This window comes from Rattus norvegicus, chromosome 9 (assembly GCF_021556685.1).
Source record: "Rattus norvegicus strain SHRSP/BbbUtx chromosome 9, alternate assembly SHRSP_T2T, whole genome shotgun sequence".
In the NCBI taxonomy this organism is placed as follows: domain Eukaryota; kingdom Metazoa; phylum Chordata; class Mammalia; order Rodentia; family Muridae; genus Rattus; species Rattus norvegicus.
Genome location: NC_141542.1, coordinates 89,835,406 through 89,857,950, shown reverse-complemented (window position 1 = coordinate 89,857,950; position 22,545 = coordinate 89,835,406). Strand labels below are relative to the sequence as shown.

General features: G+C 45.1%; 1 long non-coding RNA gene across 1 annotated transcript; it reads right to left on the bottom strand.

The window, feature by feature from the left end:
- Window positions 1-1,322: 1,322 nt before the first annotated feature.
- LOC102548232 (uncharacterized) lies at window positions 1,323-21,973 on the bottom strand. Its single transcript, XR_015629640.1, has 3 exons — window positions 21,891-21,973; window positions 10,014-10,187; window positions 1,323-1,593 (listed from the first exon to the last, which is right to left on the bottom strand). It is a non-coding gene; the product is annotated as an uncharacterized LOC102548232 (long non-coding RNA).
- Window positions 21,974-22,545: the final 572 nt, after the last annotated feature.

The window sequence follows — 22,545 nt, the reverse complement described above, 5'->3', positions numbered from 1 at the left end:
CTCTGTGAAGATTAGTGCTGTTTTTTTTTTTTCATTCAATCGCATGGTTCTCTCCATCCCCCATGCCCAGCACACACAGTATTCCCAGCCTTTGGTAATCACTATTCTGGTATTTACTTTTACACAGAGGTGAGAACATGCAGTATGTCTCTTTCTATGCCTGACTTATTCCAGCTAACATAACATCCTCCTGCTCATCTGAGTATTGTTTTCGATGACCGAATGCCATTCTACTTTAAGGTGGCATGCTATTCCATTGTATATACACACGGCATGTCCCTCACTAATTCATCTGCGTTTGAATACCTAGTAGATTCCAAATCTCCGATTTTGTGAATTGTGCTGTAAAAAATATGGGAGGGATGCTATTTCTTTGACATACTAAGAAAGCAAACATTTTTTTAATTACATTTCAAAGACACCAAGGCGGGGTTGGGGGGGGGGGAACAGAGTCTTAATGATTTCTAAATTTTTCCTTAATGAGTTCTTAATATTTCTAAAATACATTTCTGAAAGAAGGAGTCCTTCACCCAGGCAGGAATGGCTGTTGCCAGGAAGCAGGAATCTGGGTTGAATGTCCTCCCTAAGCCCCTTGCTGCCCTGGGATGTCAACTCTCTGATTAATATTCCATAAGAGAGGTAACAGGGAGGGAACAACTGAGTAGTGTTCATGAGGAAGGGTGGTGGAGAGGGGAAAGGAAAAGAGGCCAGGAAACATTCCCTGATCCCACACGAAGCCTGTGTGCTGGGTGTGGCAGGGAAGGAGTGAACCTGTCACTGGGGTGTGGAGCAAAGGTTCAAGGTCATTCATGCATTCTTTCAAACAACCTCTCCTTTTTGGCACATGGCGGATGTGGGCCTTTGGGTTTTGGCAAAGTTGAGAAAATCGGGAATTCGGCATGAACGTGTTCCAGCTTCTGAGGGAGAGAGAAGATGGAGGCTGAATTTCACAGGGAGCCTGCCAAGGGTGAGGCTGATGAGGAAAAGGCAGAAGAGAGGATCCAGGAGGAACTGCCCGTGAGACACAGGAGTTCACTGGAGCTGAGAAGGCATCCCGTGACTGGCCAACATGGGAACTGAACCTTTATGGGGTAAATGGACAATCTAAAGCACCATACATCAGCCCGGACTGAGATTCAGCACCTTTGATGAACCCAGGGGGACCGAGCTTTCAGATTCAGGCTGGAGGCTCTGCAGCCCCAAGGGAGTTGGAAGTCCCATGGAAAAGCACACTTGTTGTCCTGGTGCAAACCCTAGGCAGTTCTGAACTGGCTCAAAACTCTGTCAGGGTGTTCAGAAGCATCCTTCAGCAGACAGAAGAATGATGTCATTCGTGAACCTGTTACAACAGAGCGAGGGCGAGGTGGGGTAGGGGGTGCCTTTACATTGTTTTGCTTTGTTTCTGAATTTGTTTCTTTGGTTTTTTTGTTTTTTCTTCTTCTTCTTCTTCTTCCTCCCACCCCGGAGCTCTGATCTTCAAAGCATGAGAGGGGTTTTTAGTAGCAGGTAGAATGCTGAGGGTCAGGCCGCTGTCCTTCTTCCCCAAGCACATGTACTGTCCCGAGCTTCAACAGTAAGTATCCAAGGGTACTCCTGGAATAGTACACATGAAACCATGGAGGTAAGGGAAACTCTAAGAGCCATGGTAAACAGGGCTGGGCTTCAATGGCATCCTTCCCACTAACTACTATGTTCAATGCCCAACCTCTTCACACCTCAGTTTCCCCATTTGCAGAGCAGGGTGGAGAAGGCCAACTCACAGATTTCTATTAAAATTAAATATTTCCCTGCCACTTCTCTGCTGTGAGGTGGTATGGATGATGCTCCTCACCTTGTTCTTAGCCATCTGCAGAAAGCAGCCCCCAAGGGCTTGAAATCAAGAGAGGTAGCCCTGTCCCATCACTGGTTATAGTACTGGAAAGCAACCTTGCACCTCACCCGGGCAACCCAGTGTAGCTGGCCCTGAGAGCAAAGGCATGGTGAGCCAGCCTGGAGGCTCCTTTTGATGGTGGCCTTGAGTGGCCAAGTCAGAGAAGTGCTGAAGTGTTTGCCCTAGTGGTCTGGATAAGGGAGAGCCAGCAGGCTGACCAGCTCTCCTACCACTGAGGCCCAGATACGTGACTCTGAGATGGACCACCCCAAAATCACATTAGGGCACATGAAAAGGTCAGTCAGAACTCTATGACACAGGATAACTGAGAAGAGTTCCTATGAGGATCCAATAATGATAGTATCACAGAAGCCAGAGAACTTGAATCAGAACAGTGACTCATTGCAATGAACATTTGCAAATGAAGACGTGTGGACAGAGGGATACGCTTTGAGACATGCTGTGACATACTACAGTTTCCACAATGAGATACTTTCTATGCTTTTTTTGCTGCTATTTGTGTGTGTGTGTGTGTGTGTGTGTGTGTGTGTGTGTGTGTGTGTGTGTGTTATTTAGTTGGGGGGTGAGGTCACAGGGCAAAGGTTGGATATGAAGGGATGGGGAGATGAACAAGGCTGGGGTGCATGATGTAAAACTCACCAAGAATCAATAAAACATTTAAACATTAAATATTTTACAAATGTAGCTTCTACGTTCTGAGTATAGATCATATTCAATGAGTTAGCAGTAAGTGACATTTTTCTTTGTGACAATAATCTGGTTAGCAATCAGATCCTGAGATTCCTGCGTCCAGATGCTTAATGTCAAATGCATATTCATGGCCTTTGAATAGGCATTAAATTTTTTTTTCATTCTGAAAATTTCTCTCTAAAGCCCATTTCCAAAACACTTTCATACATTGTGCACAAAGCTGCCCAAAAAACAGAGAAATGAACAAGCTTTCAAGCAATCTGCCCATTGAATTCAATCTCAGTTAAAACTCAAATGAGCTTCCTCTGATCAGTTGATTTGAAGTTTCATAGGCGAGCATGGAGACTCCATCAAAGCCAACACAACTTAAACCAACTCAAGTCTCAGCATCCAGATCGAGATCCCGATCCAGGAGACCCAAAACCCTCTTCTGGACTTCGTGGACAACTATACTCATGGACTTGTACGCGCACTCACACACACACACACACACACACACACACAGAGAGAGAGACAGAGACAGAGACAGAGAGACAGAGAGACAGAGACAGAGACCCATAACTTTTAAAATTAAAAAAAAAGTTTTAGAAAACAAAGACACCATCTATGGAACTGTTCTGAAATAGATGATATTCCACCTAAATACAAGAAGCCAAAATATCCTAATCTGTGTGCATAGCTTAGGTTTAGAATGTGCTTGGGCTTTCTTTGTATTGGACAGCCAGCCATCTTTGGGAGTTAGAGAATATGATGACATCCTTCAAGGCATGAGCCCCAAACTGAAAAATCCTACCAGAGACTTGCGCTTGACCTCATGTGTGTTCCCACCATGCTCCAGATGTGTGTTTTGAACTGATCTTCTGGTCAAGGAGCTGGAGCTGAGCTGATTCATCCACACCTTGCTCTCCATCCCACAGACACTGCGACAGCATGCCATACGCATTACAGGATGTCTGGCTGAGACTTAAAGTAGGGCTGTGTTCACGGAACATAGCAAAGCTACATGACCACACACAGGGTCTGAGGCTCCAAAAGTGTCCCCTCCACTGTGTCTAAAAACGAGCTGAGCCAAAAGAAAGCGTCCTTGCTGCCCGTGCAGATCAAACATGCTCCAGAGAAAGGCTCTCTCCAGTCACTCCCCAGACAGTGCAGCGGAAACATTCCTTGTTTCTTGCGCAGGCCTTAGCTTAGAGAGGGCAGCCAAACAAAGCACAATCTGAGGTGTTGCTGATGGTGACGCCATGCTTTGGAGAGTCAGAAAACTCATCACAAAACAGGGCCAAGTAGAAGCCAAGTGACCTGGGAGAGAAAATGATTCGAACTGTCCGGCTAGGTCATCCAGCTGGTGGTATTCGATGGTACCACTCTATCTTGAATCCTGTGTCTCCTTAAGTTTTATTTAAAGGAGTGACAAATGATGACTGAGTGTTTTCTGACTTGCTGGTCACTGTTCTTTGCCATGTACCTAACTGGATGTTCTCTGTCTAGGGGTTATAGTTGCTATTGCCTGTTGCTATAATACCCTGACAAAATCAACTCGAGGGAAAGGGGCTTTATTTAGGTCACAAGTTACAGTCTATCACTGTGGGGAAGTCAAGGGATCAGGAGCTTGGAGCACACCACATCTACAGTCAGGAACAAGCAATGAATGAAAGCCTGGAGTTTAGTGCCCTTTTCTAACCATACAGCCCAAGATCCCAGTTAGGGAACAGTGCTACCCACAATGGCTACACCACTCCACAACACTTAACACCTCAGAATAACCAACTTCCTTCCCTGCAAGGCTTGCCCAAAGGCCTGTCGCTCTGGTGATCTTAAATTTTGTCAGGTTGACAATTGATTCTAACCATCTTACTAGGTATAAGGAGACACTTGCCTCTTAGAAGCTCCTATATCCTGATGGAGATTGACTGAAACAGTCTCTTCATAGTCTCAGATCCAGCCTTACTACTTTCTGAGCAACCCTAGGCCACTCAGTTAATGTTAGTTTCTTTCTCTGTGGTAGCACCTGCAACCAAGGTGATTGTGAAGGATAAGTGTGTGATGTATGTTAAACCTCATGTATAAGTATCTTTCTTACTATCATTTCACTCTAATGGTTTTAAAAAAATAGCTTCAGAATGTAGTTGTCAGTACAGGGGAGGCCTCAGAGAGACACTCCTGAACTCCTGCTAAGGAACCAGACTGGCTTGACTCCAAAACAAAATGGAAGCACTTAAGAACGTTGAAGCTCATTAAAGCCAGGGCGTCTGACCTAAAAACACTGTTGCATGCTGCATGTGCTTGTAAAGATGGGTACCAATTTCCAGAATGCTTCAGTGCAGACGCTTACGGCTGGGAGATGATGGACAATGATATAAAAGAGCACAGAAAGAGAAACAGAGGGCTGAGGCAGCAAGAAGCCCCCAGAACTGATATAGGGGAGAAACAGGAAGAGCTGAGGCTCTGAGTTTTCGGAGAGGTTGATGCAGAGTGTGATGGCTGAGGAGAGAGACAGCAGAAGGACAGTACGTAGCTAATAGACAGCCAGTACACCATGACAATAGCTTCTTAGAATGTTTGACCCAAGACCACAGAAAAAGTTCATAGATCCAAGATTTCTAGGATTGAAACCCAAAATACAGCAGGGTACCCCAGGTGATTCCTGAGAAGGGAACCAGTTCCATCAAAGCCAAAAGAAGCTCTGAGACAAATTGGGGCACCAGAGCTGTACCATGTATATCAGGTTACAGTGGAAAATATTAGAGAATTATTGCCATAGGAATAGCAAAGAAACAAAAACTTAGGGAAGTTGAACAAATGGTCCAGACAGTACTTTCTGTTCTAGTGTTCTACTTAAAGCTCAAGGGGCTCACTTTCACCAGAGGATCAATTGAACATTAAACATGGGTGGGAGGATATGTCACAACCACACATATACTATCTCCCAAATTTTCTATACCTCAAGGAATAACAGATTTACCAGGGAGAATGAGAAAGAATGGGGGGGGGGGCATTGGGAGAATAAGTCAAGACTAGAAATATGAATACAACCAGAGAGGAAAGAAATGTGATCAGGGAGGAGCATTTCCCTTAGTTACACCCACAACTGTGTCTGAGAAGTGCTTTCTTGGATGTGTTATGAGATGAGAAAGGTTACCCCACTGAGCTGGGAGAGTCGATGTCTCTGTTGTGCCATAAACTATAGATTATTTGCCCCGACGACTTTCCAGAAATGTAATCATTTGTTGAAAAACAAATTAGCATCTTCTTTAGACACCCCAGCAGTGTGTGGTCTAGCCTCACATCTGCCCAGAACTTTCTGAGAAATGGAGAATGGGGAAATGACTTCATGGGGTCATTCTTAGCCCTCCCTTATGTCCATGTTTCCATTGGCCTTAGAGCCTCCTCAACTCTCGGGAAAATAAAAACTTTATTGGTACTGCAATTAAAAATGTTTAAGATAAATTTGTAGATTGTACAAAAGGAAATTTCAATCTAAATCCAAAAGGAAAGGTTTTTGAGTTACCCATGCACCACGCTCTCCTTCCTATACTGATCCTCACTAGCATTGATAGACAAGATTGGATAGTAAGTTATGGTTATACTGGTGTCTTAGAGACTCAAACACCCTTAGTGTTGCTGCATATTTGGGCACAAGACATTCTCCCGTAGCCTCCCATGTTCTCTGTGACATGTACAAGAGGACAAAATGTCCAACTTCGATCTCTTCTCTTCAATTACTTCCTGCATCATCAAGTTGCCAAACAAGTATGGCCTGGCAGCTGAGATTTGGCTAAGAGTGCAGAATTATTTGCTGCTATTCCATGATGACTTCAGCTCTTTCTCTAATATAGCACAAGGTCCTGAGAAGGGGAGTTCATTTTATCTGCTTTTGTGACTGTATTGTCTCACTGCGTACTAACTCCACCCACTCTCATATGAGTACCACACTCTAGTGAAAGACTCGAGGAATTAAACCTAGGGTCAGAACAGTCGCTGGAAGCCAGTCTAGAGATCCCTGTGCAGAAAACCGGCAGCTTCCTTCAGGCCTAACTGTACGGCGTGACTTTCATTCAGACTCGATTTATTTAAGTATCTCTTATAGATTGCTTGGGCTGAAATGTATGGACATTAACTAGTGGAGGAGGAAGTTGAACCTGGGCAAAGAGGGCTGAAGACACGGTTTGGTAAAGAAGACAATTCTAGAGCTCAGAAATGTAGGGAAGAGGGAAAGAGAAGAAAGAAGGAAAGGATTAGGGGAGTCAAAGCAAAGAAAAAGGATATGGGAACAAGAGAAAATAAGAGTCTCATGTAACTTATTCATGGAAAGCAACCAATCCATCTCTCTCTCTCTCTGGCCTTCATTCAACAAGTATGCTGAGTGCAGCTGTGGGCAAGGTTCTCTACTGGGCTTTTGATACTAAATTTCATTTAGCTCCCATCATAATCCTACGAGTATGATTCCTTATTGGCATTTGGTTCAACTATGACTTTTCAGACTCTAAGGAGCAAGGCTGGGCTCTGTAGCTCAAGGCAATAAAACAAGCATATGAGACTCAGCACTATCTGGATCCACTCTCCTCTCCCTTCTCCTCCTCCTCTTCCTCCTCCCCCTCCTCCCGTCTCACAGAACTTCTATGTAAAGGCTTCCTCCCCAATTCAGAATCCTCTTCTGTTTTTTCTCAAGCCATGTGTGAGCCCAATTCTGTCCCTCTGAACAGGTGAAACTAAAGACTACCTTGAAGCGCACCATTTTATCAAAGCCTCCAAACCAGCCATTGTCAAGACACCTACCATGTTCCGTGTACTCTCCACAGCATTTGGCATGGATCATCCCGTAACCCTCAAACAACAAGGCAGTTAACAGGAACCTCTTTATGCATGTGAGGAAGCAGAGAGATAGGATGTTATTTCCTAAGGATGTGTAGCTAGTAACTAGTACACTTGAGTCAGGACCCCAGGTCTGATTTTTAACTAGCTCCTTCACCTCTAAGCCAATTAATTTCCTCCAAAGCAAGAATGAAGACAATAATAGGGTGTGAAGACAGTCTAGGCTCAAGAAAGACTAGTTCTTTTGGTCAGAAGAAAGGTTAAGCAACCCCTGCAACCCCTGACCCAAGTAAACTCATCTGGGGTCAGTCCCTGTTTCCTCCACTTGTTCAGTGATAGCCCAGATACCACCCAGCCTTTGTGGAGACCTAGGGCCAATTTCCATCAAATGCTAAGGAGAAAAATCTGTGTAAAAAGAACAACTAGGATGACCTTTTAAAGAGTGGAAACTAGCAAGGGTGCAAGGAAGAACGCAAGAAGGAAAGGAAGAAAAGGGCGTGTGTGTGTTTTCCTTAAGGCTGGGAAGAGACCCAAGGAGCCTGGAGATGTAATGGGATATGGTTACAGATTACAAAAGTTTTGTTACAGCTATAATAGCCTTTCACAAAGGCACAGCCCTCCAGAGAGCCATATTTCATCTCTGCTTTCCCCACCACATAAGACAGAGGGCGAGGAGCTGAAAGGCAAGGAACTCATAAGGGAGCTGAGCAAGCTCTGACATCCCCGTGACACTCCCATCAAGCGGGAGTGAACTGCACCCAAGTGCTCTTGTCATAACAAGCTTTGGACCACATTCCCATCATCTGTTTATTTATTTTTTTTCACACTCTCCTTGTTGGAGAAGCATTGCCTAGCAACTGACTGTCTTTCTCCAAACAGGCACACACACACACACACACACACACACACACACACACACCCAGACAGCGGTCCACAGGCAGGCACTTAGAGACACTGGGACAATATTTGAGTCCCTGATGAACGTGCTAGGACCAGCAGCACATCATTACTTGGAAGAGGTAGTTCCTAGAATTCATATTAGTCAGAGTCACATCACAGGCAGTACCTGTGACTGTCCCCTGTGAAGCAGAGGAAAGTTACAGCTCTGCTTAGTGACAGGCAGGTAGTGACAGCTCCTAAGGGACTCAAAAGGCAAGAGGCAGCCTTGCTTTGGTGGAAAATACTATGAACTCCCTTAAGCAGGCAAGGCTTTTGGATCAATTACAACCCCGCTTCCCCCAACACTATGGGCGGGGGTGGGAGGAACGGGTCTGAAGGTATGATTCAGTTCATGCAAAGCACAACAATGTCTACTGAGGTAATTCACCTGCTTGAAGGAATAAAACGCAGGCCATGTTTCCTCCAAGCTCCTTCATGCCACTTGTGGAACATAGTCAGGGGTTAGCCTTTAGATTTAGGATCCTATCCCTGCAGTTTAAATATGAAGTCTCTCCCAGCGTTTCTTATGCCTCAGCAAAGCTCTTTGCTGGTGATGCTGTTTTGTGAGGTTCTAGAAACCTTAGGAGATGGAACTTAGCTGGAGGTAGTAGCTTACTGGGGGTGAACCTTGGGATATCGTGCTTCTGATCCCATCCTGTCTCTCAGCTTCCTCTGTCATAAGATAAGTGAACTCCCTTTCTAATACTTCTGCCACCATGATGTTCTGCCCAAGCCCATGGAACCAGGGTGTCATAAACTGAACCCTCAGAAACCATAGACATAGAGCAACTCATCCCTAAACATTCCTCCATCAAACAGTTTGGTCACAGCTGACAAGCCCAGACGTGGTTCATCATCAGGAAAATAAGTGACCCACGGAGGAGCTGCATCCTAAAAGATCCAGCTGTTCCACCTCTGGAAAACTGACGCTCGGACACTTTTGTCATAAAAGTAAAACGTAAGTAAAGTAACCTAAAATAAACCCAGTTTGAGGAGAGACACAGAATAAGCACACGACTTAATAGATTATGTGGAGCACAGTCAATACCGGGGTGAAGATTCAGACCCTTCTATCTCCGTCTCCCGTCTTTGCAACCTCTCAGAAGGCTGACCTCTTAGAGTCACAGCGCCTGCCTCTTTACACCTTTCTGTAGTTTTACTGAGAGGTGGGCATTTCTGAATACCATACTTTTGAGAACCTTCAGTGTGTCTTCTCAGTCTCTTTTGTTTGCTTTCGATTTATCTGCTGGGAGAATCTGGGGCATTTAAGCTCAAGCTTCTTCAACTCAGAGAAACTGAAAAAAGAAAGGACAAAGAAAAACGTGCCCAGACTCGTTTTCATCTTCTGACTTCCTTGGTTTGTTTTTCAAGAGTTATTGGGGCCTTCTATGAATGGGATTGACTATTACCAGGGCCAAGGGGCACTTTATATGTATGAGACAAAGCTGCCCTGATTACTGGGCTCTCCTCCCTGCACCTCTGCTATTAGGACTGTGCTAACAGGTGAGCTGAGCTGGAGGAGCAGCCAAGTCCCCTTTCCCCAGAAGACGGGGAACTGGGTTTTCACCTCAAGGTGAATAGGAGTCCTGCTGGAAGAGCCTAAAGAACCCTCTGAAGAACAAGGCTGGCAAGAGAAAGGGAGCCTGGTAGTCAGAGGCCAGTGGGGAGCACCAGCACCTGCCTGCCCTTCCGGCATCCATTATTGGTTCTTTCAGCCCGAAAGCCTTCCTTTGCTTCTCAGGGCCTCAGTTTCTCCTCCCAAGTCAGCCTGCAGATGTGAGCATCCATCTTATGGCCGGCAGCATGTGGTCACACGTGTTTGCAGAGCTCCGACTCCCCTAGGGAGAGAAGGCACCTGTGTAAACAGAGCAAGAGGCAAGATGTGCTTGTCAGATACACTCTGGGGAAGGCACTGTCCCAGGCTGCAGCTCTGGTGGTGAGGAACAATGGGGACTCTGTTTGCCCAGCTGCCTCTCACCTTCCCTTCCATGGCACCCAGTGTTGGCCCCACCCAGTTTTCTCTGTTGAGGAGGGGGTATTGTCCACTAACCAGGGGCTGTAAGAGAACACCGGTGCCTCGTTTGGGAAACCCAAGATTGAGAGAAATCCAGTTTGATGGTTAAATCATTAAACTCGGTGAGATTTTCTGTCTGCCTTGCTGTCCATCTGCTTGGGGCAGAGGTCGGCTCGTCTCAGCCCTCCCTGGTTTTGCAGGGGATGCTCAGGAGATGGTCCTACTCCTTCCTTCCTGCTGCACACTTGGTAAGACACTGGATAGACAGATGAGAGCCTGGCACTGTGTCTAACTCGCACACATCTTAACTGCGCCCCGCCTGCAATGTGACTGTGTGCTATAGATTGAAGTAGAGTGGACTTCTGCGTTTCTTTCAGTCTGGCTCAGACCCACTAGCCTTAACATCAGATTTGGCCATGTTATTGTTTGACTCCACGTGATCCCAAACTCAGACTGACAGAACATACTTCAATAAGCCCAGAGGACCAGCTTGTCTCTAAAATTGGAGCCAAATGCTATTTCTTTAGTCAAAACACTTAAAGTAACCGGTCTGCAGAATGTTTGTCTCTTTAGGAATCTTCAAGAATAATCCTGATGACACATTGTCAAGCCTGACTGGTTTGGCCTACATAGCTCTCTGTCACCACCTGTCCCTTGGCTAGCTAGATTCCCTAATCACTACAGATCCACTTATTTGGTGAAAACATAAATTATCTAGGAGTTCCCAAATTGAGGTCTCCTTCTCTGTCAACCACCTAGAGATGCAGACAACGGAAGCCAAGCCCTAGAAGGGTGGATTATCAGCTACCAAATGGTTTCTGCTTAGTGCGGCCAGAGGAAAGGGAGAGGGGGACCCCAAGTTTTATTGAAATGAAAGAGACCAGAGTATGGGGCTATGGAGCTGGGGACGGAAGAGAATGGAGTTCTGACGAGAGTATTGCAGCCTTCCAAGAACATGGCCTTCCAAGGTTTACTCTTATCGTTGCTGATTCAAGACTAGCTATGAATGACGGAGGGCCCTCCAACACGGGTAGGGACAGCACATGGACACCTGCCTCTTCCTGAGGGTTACACACACACACAAAGACAAGAAAGAGATCTTTGACCTGTTTCTCTTACACAAATTCGAAAGACAAAATGAATCCTTATTCCCTAGCCCAGGAACATGGAGCTAAGAAGCAAGGGATATGTAGACCAGGACGTGGGAGTGTTCTGGGACTTTCTCCAGGGCAGACATTCAGATATTAAACACTATACAGGGTCAGAAAAGTTTACAGTGTCAATTTCAGACCACAGAACTTACTACCAGCTATCTCTCCCCTCCATCCAGTTTCCTCCTCCCTGTCCCCTTGGCCGGGTCCCCGTGTGGATTTCTTTGCTCCCAATATCTCCAAATTGTTCTGCATTATATTCACTGCACGCCGATTCGATGCAGCCCCAAGCTGCCCACTGGGTTTTCTGTGGCCCTTCCAGGTTTCATCCCCAGGTTTTCATCTGTTGGTTTTGGCTGGGGTCAGTCACTTCCTCACTTTTTTTTTTCTGATTTTTTCCCCTGCACTCCCGCCCTCTACACTTTTCAAATCTCCTCTTTCTCATCTCCATCTCTGTCAGTGTGAACAATGGAGACTGCAAAGCTTCACCTAGGGTGAGCATGTGAGTCAGCGTGCCCATGAGGGAAGCTGAATTCCTCTCCACTAGCAACTGAGCAGACTGGCCAGGAGGCATGACAGAAAGAACGGATTTATTTTTCTAATGGTTAGAAACTAAGTGTTAGGACAAGTGACCATCAGGCAAGAGAAACAACATGGACAAAGAGAGGGCAGACACAGACAAAGGATGAAGTCAGATTTATAGATGTGTAGATAAAGGAAGTCAGATGTCTCTTTAAAAACTAAGCAAAGTAAAGTAGCCCCAAGCCCAAGCCTTGAAGTTGATCTTCAAAGCTAAATTCAGACCAGATGTCCCGGACCCACTCAACTGACTCTGCTCAGTTCAGGCTTTGATATGACCAAGTCACATTCGAGATCTGAACCTTCTCCTGCCCACCTTAGACATGAGTTGTGGATCCCTCCTTGCAGCCTTCGGAAAGTGCTGAGCGATCTCTACACCTCAGGAATACAGAGAAAGGGCTTAAGCTCTCGGACTTGCAAGAGGTCGGCCCATGGAGAGAGTTAAAGAGAAACCTCAAGGCCATCTGCCTTCCCATTTGCCACAGCCCCTCCTCAGAAGCTTCACAATGGCTATTATGAACTTAAGGAAGCAAAAACTTCGAGCCAGCAGAAATGCATGCACACATGCAATAAGAAGAATAAATAGCTTATTATTATTAAAAGTTATAAAGAGGCATTATTTCTCTTTCTTTCCTGGGGAAAGTATATTTAAGGACCACATTAGGTTAAATATGCTCCCTGTTCTGTTCCAAAGTGTATGTCCACTCAGAACTTAGGAAAGTGACTTCAGTGATAAACAGGGTCTCTGTAGATGTAACTAACTTAAGATTATGTCATACTGGATTAGGTTGGGCCCTAACGTCAACATAACTGATATCCTTATTTAAAAAAAAAAAAAAAGTAAGCTGGAGGGATTGAGAATCTTTCGGAGCAAGCAAATCTCTAGGCCAGAAGCCTTGTTTTCAATCCCCATCGCCACATAAATGGGAGTCAACGATAGAATGGATTGTAATTACAGCACTTGGGAGGTAGAGGAAGGAGGATCAAGAAGTCCAAGACTATCCTTGTCTACATAGCAAGTGTAGAGACAGCCTGGGCTACATGAAAGTGCCTCCCCCGCCACACACACACACATACATAAAAGGGAAAGGAGAGATGGGGAGGACGAGTCAAGGGGGAGGGTTTAGGCAAAAACAGATGCACAAGAAGAAAGGTTGAGGGGAAAGGTCACAGTCGACAGAAATGATGTAGCTCTGATCCAGGGAACACCAAGGATGCCGGCCACCATGAAGAGCCTGGAGAACCAAGGAGGAGCCCCTAACTTCAGCCTTTAGAGGGAGCACCACCGCCTTGCTGACACCTCGACTTCAGACTTTGAGCCTCCAGGACCATGAGAAAGCTATGGAGCCTGTGTGAGCCACTGGATTTGTGAGGCTTTGCCATGGCAACGTTAGGGAACTCAGCTGGTGATGGGAATCTTCTCAGTTGGCCACACTGACACAGGGGTAATAAGACTTCTCCAGACTTTGTCCAAAGATAGATTTCAGGCTGGGCCAAGATCAGGGTCCCCGGAGCCACGAAGCCACCATTTTGTTCTGCTGACCTCCTGATGGCCTGTCCCGAGTCTTTTGCCTTTTGTTAGGCATGCTCTTGGGGATTGCCTGACTGTGTGTCTGTGCCTGTCTTTTAGCGCTGTGTTTTATTTCGGTTTCTCATAAATATAGAAGTGCATTGGAGAGGAGCCCGCCTTGGCAAGCAGGCCTTTGGCAGTCCTGACAGCTTTGCATATCTCTCAAGTGAATTATGAGTGGGGACTGGGGACTGGGTTTCAGCCACCACTCCCTTGAGCCCTGTGGTCCTCCCAAAGAAAGCGACCTTTCTTCAACAAAACAGTCACTTACTGGAGGACTAAGGAGAAAGAAGAGGCTAAAATACACCCCCTTACAAAATTCTTCTTAAATGATGAAGAGAGTTTGCACACACCCCCTAAGGTCCCCACTCCTCATAAAACTCTTCTTAAATGACTAAGACAGTTTGCATGTTTGTTTACAAGAATTTTTTTTCTAGAAAAGAAAAGTAAACCCTCAGCACAGCCTGGTCTGGGGCTACTTCTAGTTCATGACTAGAAGAAAGTAATCCTTACCAGAAGCTAGAGTGACTACCTAAGTGTCAGAGCCTGTGAACTCCAGATAGATCTTTGAGCCAGCAGAATGTGTCCGGCCCACTGAGAAGTACAACCGGCCTTGACTTGACAGAGCCGTATTTCCCTTCCCCTGAAGTGACCTTGATATTTTCACTTTCCCAAACAAAATACTTGCTGCTTCTGTGAACAGTGATCACCATTTCTCTGTTCTAGGCACCTAGAACAACATGGCTGGAAAGAACCTGGGGACCCCTGGGGCCAGTGTTCTCCAAACCAGGGTGTGTGTATCACAGGCATTGAGTAAAACAATCTACTGGGGTGTGGGAAGAAAATATTGAACCTTATAGCTGTGCTTATTTTGTTCTCGAAAAAAATTATAGTCAAGACACATAGGCAGCAGTAAATCTATATAGCTTGCCAGCGTGTATATATTTGGACGTGGGCCTTTTAAAATTATTTGTGGTTGTAAAGCTTAATTAGGAAAAAATGCAGCTTACCCATTCTCGAGGTTTTTAAAGTATGTGTTGGAGGGTGTGGAAGAGAAGGGTTTGAGCAAGTGGGAAGTCTATGTATCTCCCTCTGAGCCTTATCAGGGAACTCCATCCTGTTTCTGTATCTCCGATCTCTGAGCTTAGGCACTTTTGTGATAAAGCACAAGTATGCCTCCCCCACTTTCTGTCTTATACACACACACACACACACACACACACACACACACACACACACACACACACACACTAAACAAAATGACTAAGCTATTTCAGTTAGGAAAACTAAGAACCAGAAGAAAAGTGATTGCCCGGAGCCATGCAAGTCATTAGGGCCAGCGCCAAGGCTGCGACTCCCTCTCTGAGTCCAAGTCCACTGTGTTTAAGATGGGACCATGTGTGCAGCAAAGCACGTTCTCTGTCTGGGTGACCTTACATAACCGGGCAGAACGAAAGACGAAGAGGGCTGGGTAAGATGGAATCTCTTTCTCCAGTAGCGATCAGCAACACCAGAACAGACGCAGACTGAACCTCCCTCGCTCCCTGCCCAGGATGCCTGTGTGAGCCGAGGCAGGGCTGGAACTTTTGCTCCTGACTGGATGCTCAACATCACATGCTAACTTGCCTGTCCTCTCAGGTCTCCCAAGGACACCCTCCACAGAGAGATCCTGAGAGGCCTTCCACACTGATTTGAAATGGAGTTTGCTCCCGTCTGGGTCTTCAGAGGTCGCACGGAGCGGTGTGCTTCACGAGCAGAACGTATCGTTGGTGGAACTGCCCGTTCATTCTCTGCCCATCTCACTTGTTGCTACCAGCACACAAGGCTCAGGTGCTTCCTTGTCTTTTTTATTTTAACTAGTGTGATAAAAAATGCTCTCCATGAGCCTGAGAGAATGAGGGCAAGGGATTGGGGACCATCTTTAATGAACGTGTTTTGCATATTTAAAGAAACAATATGAAGAAGACTCAGGAGCGTAGCTAACAGTCAGTACCTCTGCTGTTCACCAAAAGGGTCCTGTGAGAATCAAGAGTCAACAGAGGTGTCCTCATGACCGAACTCCTTCAGGGTCCAGAATGTGTCTTAAATCTGCATGCCCAGTGCTTAAGAAATACTAGATATTTTAAAAACTGTGATCAGTAAGTCTGAATATTAATTCAGCTAATAAATGAATGAACGAACTCAGAAATTAGGAGCTCACTTGAGATAGGCCAGGAAATTTCATTGTGCAAGTAGGCTTTGACAGGTGGCTAGCATCTGAAGAAGAGGAGAGAATGTATTTTAGGTTGTGACAAGGTTCTGAGGCAGAGGCATGATTGGAACTAGAGAACCACTCTGATGGAGAAGCAGCATTTCTGGAAGGAGAGCTGAGGATGAGGGCTGAGAATACAGTTCAGGGCTAGAGGGCTTGTATAGCATGTATGAGACCCTGAGTTCAGTTCCCAGAGCTGCAAAAACCACTGTGAGCTGAGGATTGTCTCAGAAATCTCCAGCTTGACTCTAGCCCAGTGGCCCTCCACCTTCCTAATGCTGAGACCCTTTAATAAAGGTCCCTCGTGCTGTGGTGATCCCAAACATAAAATTATTTCCTTGCTACCTCATGACTGTAATTTTGCTTCTGTTATGAATAGTAGTGTAAATATCTGATATGCAGGATATCTGATACATGACCTTCTGAGAAAGGGTCCTTAGACTCTCAAAGGGGTCGTGACCCACAGGCTGAGAACCATTGCTTAGCATGATTCCCAAGGCAAGCAGCACCAAAGACACTTAGTCTTCTACATCCTGTCCGGGAGCCATTGTCTTCTCTATAAGTGTTCTGCGGATTCATTGTGTTACGATGGCTGAATCTTCACACTGAACTCAGTTCGGTGTTTCCATCTTTCCTTTCTGTCTTCCGTTTTATTTCATTTCATGTGAGATGGGGTCTTATACAGCCTGGATTGACCTTGTACTCATTCTGAAGCTGAGGATGGCCTTGAGTTCTTGGTCCTCATGCCTGCACCTCCTAAGTCCTGGGAACACAGGCATTCATCACCACATGGGTTATGTAGTACTAAGATTTGAACCCAGAGATTCACCCATACTAGCCAGGTACTCTACCAAGAAAGCCTTAGCCGATCCTCAACTCACAGTGGTTTCTGCAGTTTTGGGAGTTGAACTTAGGGTATCATTGTGCTAGACAATCTCTCTACCACTGACCTGTATTCTCAGTCCTCAATTAATTAATTCATTTACTTTACCTCCCAACCACAGTCCCCTCCCTCCCTTTAGCTGTCAGTCCTTCTCCCCCTTCCCCCAGCCCCATCCACTCCTCCTCTGTTTCTCTTCAGAGAAGGGGAGGCCTCCCATGAATATCAGCCAGTCCTGGCATATCAAGATGTAAAAAGATAAGGCACATTCTCTATTGAGGCTCAGTGAGGCAGCCCAGTAGGAGGACAAGGTCCCAAAAGCAGGCAATAAAGACAGAGACAGCCCCATCTCCTGATGTTAGTAGATGAAGACGGAGCTCCACAATTGTAACGTGTGCAGAGGATCTCGGTCAGTCCCTCACAGGTTCCCTGTGTGATAGTTCAGTTTCTGTGATGCCGATTCTGTAGGTTTTCTTCTCATGTCCATGACCTCTCCTACAATCCTTCCTCTCCCTCTTCCACAGGATTCCCCAAGGTCTACTTCATGTTTGTCAACCCTCGATTGTTTTTTTTTTAAGTAAAGACAAATTACCCAAAAGTTCTGGGCTTCTTTTTAACTTGCTTTTAATTAAATCAGCTCTTATAATTGATTCTAGCTAATCTAAGCTTAGCTAAGTCCTTGCCAACCCCTTGTCTCTATTTCTACTGCCTCTGACATTGCCTAGCCATGACAACGCCATCTTCCATTACTATTGTGGTCTATCTCCCCATTTCTTCTCCAAGATGTGCCTTCTCTTCAGAGTGGGCCTATAATATTCTTGTTGAGCAATAGTCAGGCAGCTTTCTTTAACACAGCAACCTCATTTCCCACTGGGAGTCCTTTGGACTTGTCCAAAATTCCTGGTCCAGAAACATGAATTATAGACACTGTTTTCTCAAGGTCTCTAAGCAATTTCAGTTGAACTCAGGGGTCTTGAACATACACCACTGCTTCCAAATAATGTATAATGAAGGTACTATATGCCCACAAGAAAGATTCCCTCCAAAGAAACTTATTTAACTTGGCTACTGTGTTTCATAACTTTCATCTATTTTTATTATTAATGATAAATATTTCTTTCCTTTTTTGCCTGATACCATGCTGAATCAGGATACCTATGCCAACAATATCACATCTTTGTAGTGTGATTTTTATGTAGTCTTTGGTATAAGTTACAGTGCTTTATGAGGAGTAGATCTTTTAAATATGAGTACCTAACATTTATGATGCCTTTATAAATGTCTGTTTGGTAAGTAAGGAAGGAAAGAAAGAAAGAGAGAGAGAGAGAGAGAGAGAGAGAGAGAGAGAGAGAGAAGGAAAGAAAGAAAGGGAGAGAGAGAGAGAACTATTCTAAAATGTAGTTCATTTGACTCAACTGTTTTAACTGTTCTAGATTTTTTAACTTTATTGTTCTTGCCAAACACCAATATGGCTGGAAACATTTTTCTTTTCTAACTCTTCCATACCTCTTTAACTTACTCTACTCCATGGAAGATTACATGATGAATTAGATCACTAATTTTCCATTGCTATTTCCATTAAAAACCATTGTAATGAGTAATCTTCACTGTCAATTTGGCTGGATTTGGAACCACTTGGGAAACACAGCTCTCTAGGTGTCTGTGAGGTTGCTTTCAGGGAGGTTTAACTAAGGAGAGAAGACCTACTTTGAATGTGACCATTACCATCCCACCCTGGTATCCCAGACTGAATAAAAAGAGAAGTCAAACTGAGCGCAAGCATTCATCTCTTTCTACTTGTTAACTGCAGAAACAATGTGACCAACCACTTCCTGCCCTTCCTCACCATAACAGACTAGAACCAAAAACAAAAAAAACCCTTCTCATCATAAGGTACTTTTTCTCAGGTACTCAGCCATAGAAGTGAACATTTTGAGAAAAGTACAACTAAGATCTATGTTCTTTCTCTTTGAATCTGAGTAGTACAGCTTTGACACAGAAAGAGAGTATGGGTCTAACCCTCTGATAGCTTGTAACTTGGCCTCTTGGAATCCTGCACAGACATCCTGAGTCCTACAAAGGAAGACATAGGATCCTAGGGGAGCTCAAATTTCTATCTGTCCCCAGGAAGATGCTAGACAAAGTAGACAACAGCCATAACACTGCTTGGATTAAGCCAGTTGAAGACAGGCAAGCTGAGCTCCAGGCAATAATCTGCACCGAGAGCAACCATGTGCCTGCATTATTCTGGTGATCAGCTCACGTGATCCTTCAGAAGACTGTAGCACTAGCTAGTGTCTTACTGCAACATCATGAGGGGGTTCAGGAGAGTTCCACCCAGCTGAATTCAGTCAACACAGAAAACTAGAAACGTCAGTGTTACAGAATGGTTCAAGCCACTGTAAGGCAAGTCACATACAGCAGCACATAACCAGAACACACTGATGAGCGATGAATTGGATTAAAGAGCAAGAATTGTGTATTGGCTTCTTCAGTTTCTAAAATACTCCCTAGAAGGTTATGCCCACAGCTGGGGGGGGGGGGAAGACATGGCTTCTTCAAATAAGAGCACCAAACAGTAAGGTTCTTCTTTGGAGAAAATCTTCATGCAAGTGTGAGTGGCAGGCATCACTACCTAACTTTGAATCCTCATCCTGGGAGACACTGAACTTTATCTTTGCTCCTGTCCCACAGTATAACCACCCCTTCAACACAACACCACTAGAAAACTCTGTTTTATCATCGGTACCACTTTCTTCTCATTCTCCTCCTCCTCTTCCTCCTCTTCTCCTTCCTCCTCCAGCATCTCCTCCTCCTTCCCCTCCTCCTTCTAAGAAGAGGAAATCCTACTGCTACTTTTAGCAATACATTCTATCAGCTCATAAGTCTTGATTAAAGCAGTCTATGTTTCACTCCACTTTCTCCAAATGTAGTTTCAACTCTTGCACCTTTATCATGCTCTATCTATCTATCTATCCATCTATCTATCTATCTATCTATCTATCTATCTATTTCCTTTTATTTACCTAATTCATCAAATCTACCTGTCTTACTTATTTGGATGTGTTTTGAAAATATCAGACTTAAAAATGAATGAAGGAAAGAGCATCATAAACTCTAATGCATAACACAAGTGCATAGCATCCCAGTTAGAGCCTGGGATTACTTTGTCCACTAGGGTGTGCGGGGATATGGAAGAATGAAGAATCGTCTTAGTCAATGTTCTATTGCTGTGAAGAGACACCATGACCATGGCAACTCAAAGAAAAGCCTTTAATTGGGGCTGGCTTACAGTTCAGAGGTTTAATCCACTGTCACCATGGCGGGAAACATGGCAGCACACAGGCAGACATGGTGCTGGAGAGTAGCTGAGAGTCCTGTATCTGGATCCAAAGGCAGCAAGGAGAGAGAGAGAGAGAGAGAGAGAGAGAGAGAGAGAGAGAGAGAGAGAGAGAGAGAGAAAGTGCACCTGGCTTGAGTATTTGGAATCCCAAAGCCCACTCCCAGTGACACAGTTCCTCCCACAAGGCCATACCTCCTAATCTGTCAAGTAATGCCACTCCATAACAACCAAGCATTCAAATACACAAGCCTATGGGAACTATTCCTATTCACCACAAGAATGATGGCTAAGAACTGTGGTGGGTTTTACTGAAGACAATAAGAATAAACTAAAGTGAAGTGTGACACAGGTCTGCAAATGTACTAAAAGCTATCACGCCATGTAATTTAAATCGGAGGATTGTATGCTATGCAAACATCTTAAGGGAGCTGTGGAAGGAATCAGAAAGAAGCAGGGAGTCAGAAGGAGGACAGGCGAAAAGGAGAGGAGCTCAGATTCTCCTCTGGATCCTTTAGTCTTAGGTCATCTCGCGAGTGACATCTGAGAGCCCTGCTAGCAGCTTCTAAGGCCACTACTGCAGTGTCTCCCATCTCAGATATGTAAACAGGAATATTGAATTCTTTTCATAAAAATTTTAACCTTTACCAAAGAATAAGAGACAGTACAAACAAAGGTCAAGTGAAAAACAAACTTCCCTGAGACAAACTAAGGTTAGGCTCTGGAATATCAAGGTGGGGAGTCATTATAATCTAGAACAAGCTGCCAAATAGGGCCTTAAGAAGCCAGAGAACGATTGTAGCCCTGCAATTGTGTCAGAGCTGAAGATGTTTCTTTGCTTGGAAGGTGGTCACCCTCTCTTCTTTATTTCCTCCTTCATTTCCTGGAAGTGCTAGAGGACAATGAGAGGGGTTTAGAGCTCTGTAGAGAACTTTCTGTACATCCTTCCTGGGCACAGTCACCAAGTACGATAGCTGAGAAGGAACAGGACCAGGAGTGGGGAGAACTTCATGAATCCAGAAAGCTCTGGTCACTAGCCAACCCTTGCCACAGATCTGGCACTTCCCAGGGTCATGAGATAGATGGAGCACTCCTTCAGGAGGCTGTGCAGAGGCCCCTGCTGCCATGTTCTTTGAGTCCTACCTTTTCCCAGAGCACAGTCTATTCTCTGAAGACTGCAAACATAAGAAACTCAGTTTTGAGACACGCATGAAGGAGAGACATTGCTATCATTCATGTTGACCTGTGACACCGAGCGTCCTGACACTCACCCTCCCAGCATCCTCTGTGTTCCCCATAGCCACTCTCAGCTCCCAACCAGACTCATATCCAGCCAGTACAAAATCAAAAGAATGGATCTTGGACATCTGGAATAATCATCATCTCTCACTCTGTGTCTCCAATTCCTGCGGGGCCTGCCCTATGCCCTCCTCCCCCACCCTCCCATGGCCTCTCACTCAATTCATTTTTCTCCTGGCACCAGAAGCTATTTTCCACCACCCTGCTGGCCTAAGTTCAACCCACTTCCCCAAGGGGTTTGTGCTCCCCACTTCATCTGTCTCCCTCATGCTCCTCCTGCTGGAACTGGATCCTCTGCTTCTATTTTTGGATTCTTTCCATTGGCCTCTCTTGGACTAGGCAGTTTACTTCTTCAACCTGCTCGGCGTTTCTCTGGCCTCTAATGAGCATCTCCGACATCTTCCTATGGCAGGTGGAGGCTACAGTCAGCAGCTGTGTGCTCTGATGGGTCCTCCCCGTTCCCATCTTCCTCACCTTGGCAGAAACATGGAACTTCCAATGACCCAAAGACTTCTTTATCATTTCATATCCTTAAAAGACATTCTTGAGGTTTTTTTCTGCAATAATGCAACACTGGAGTTAGAGGATAGCATCTCTCCCAGATGAACCTTACTTTAATGTCCCCCTTCACCTTCACTCTTTTTCTGATTTTTTTTGTTCCCCACTTTCTTCCACCATCCAGATATAGCACACTCTCAACCTCTTCGATCCAATGACTATGTACATAATATGTAGCACTAAACTTCCCATAGACATAGCAACTCTCCCATTCTGACTTGTTTTTGTCTTTGGTGCCTTTTTATCCTGGGAGAGGTCCCTTTTCTTCCTAGGACAGCCACATCTTCCAGTCCATCCATTTGTTGGTTTGTTCATTCATTTAGCAGGGCTGGGTTTAGAACTGAGGACCTAGGTGCTGTACCACTGAGCTAAATCTTCCAGAATAATTTATATTTTTTATTGCGAAATAAAATTTTACTAACTTTCCCAAACTGGCCTCAAACTTGCACTGTAGGCCAAGCAGACCTTGAATTTGTGATCTTTCTACTTCGGTTCCCCAAGTGGGTGACACTGTAGGACTGTGCCTTCAAGCCCAGCTCAGGTCTTATATCTTGGGAACCTCTCTTGGGTT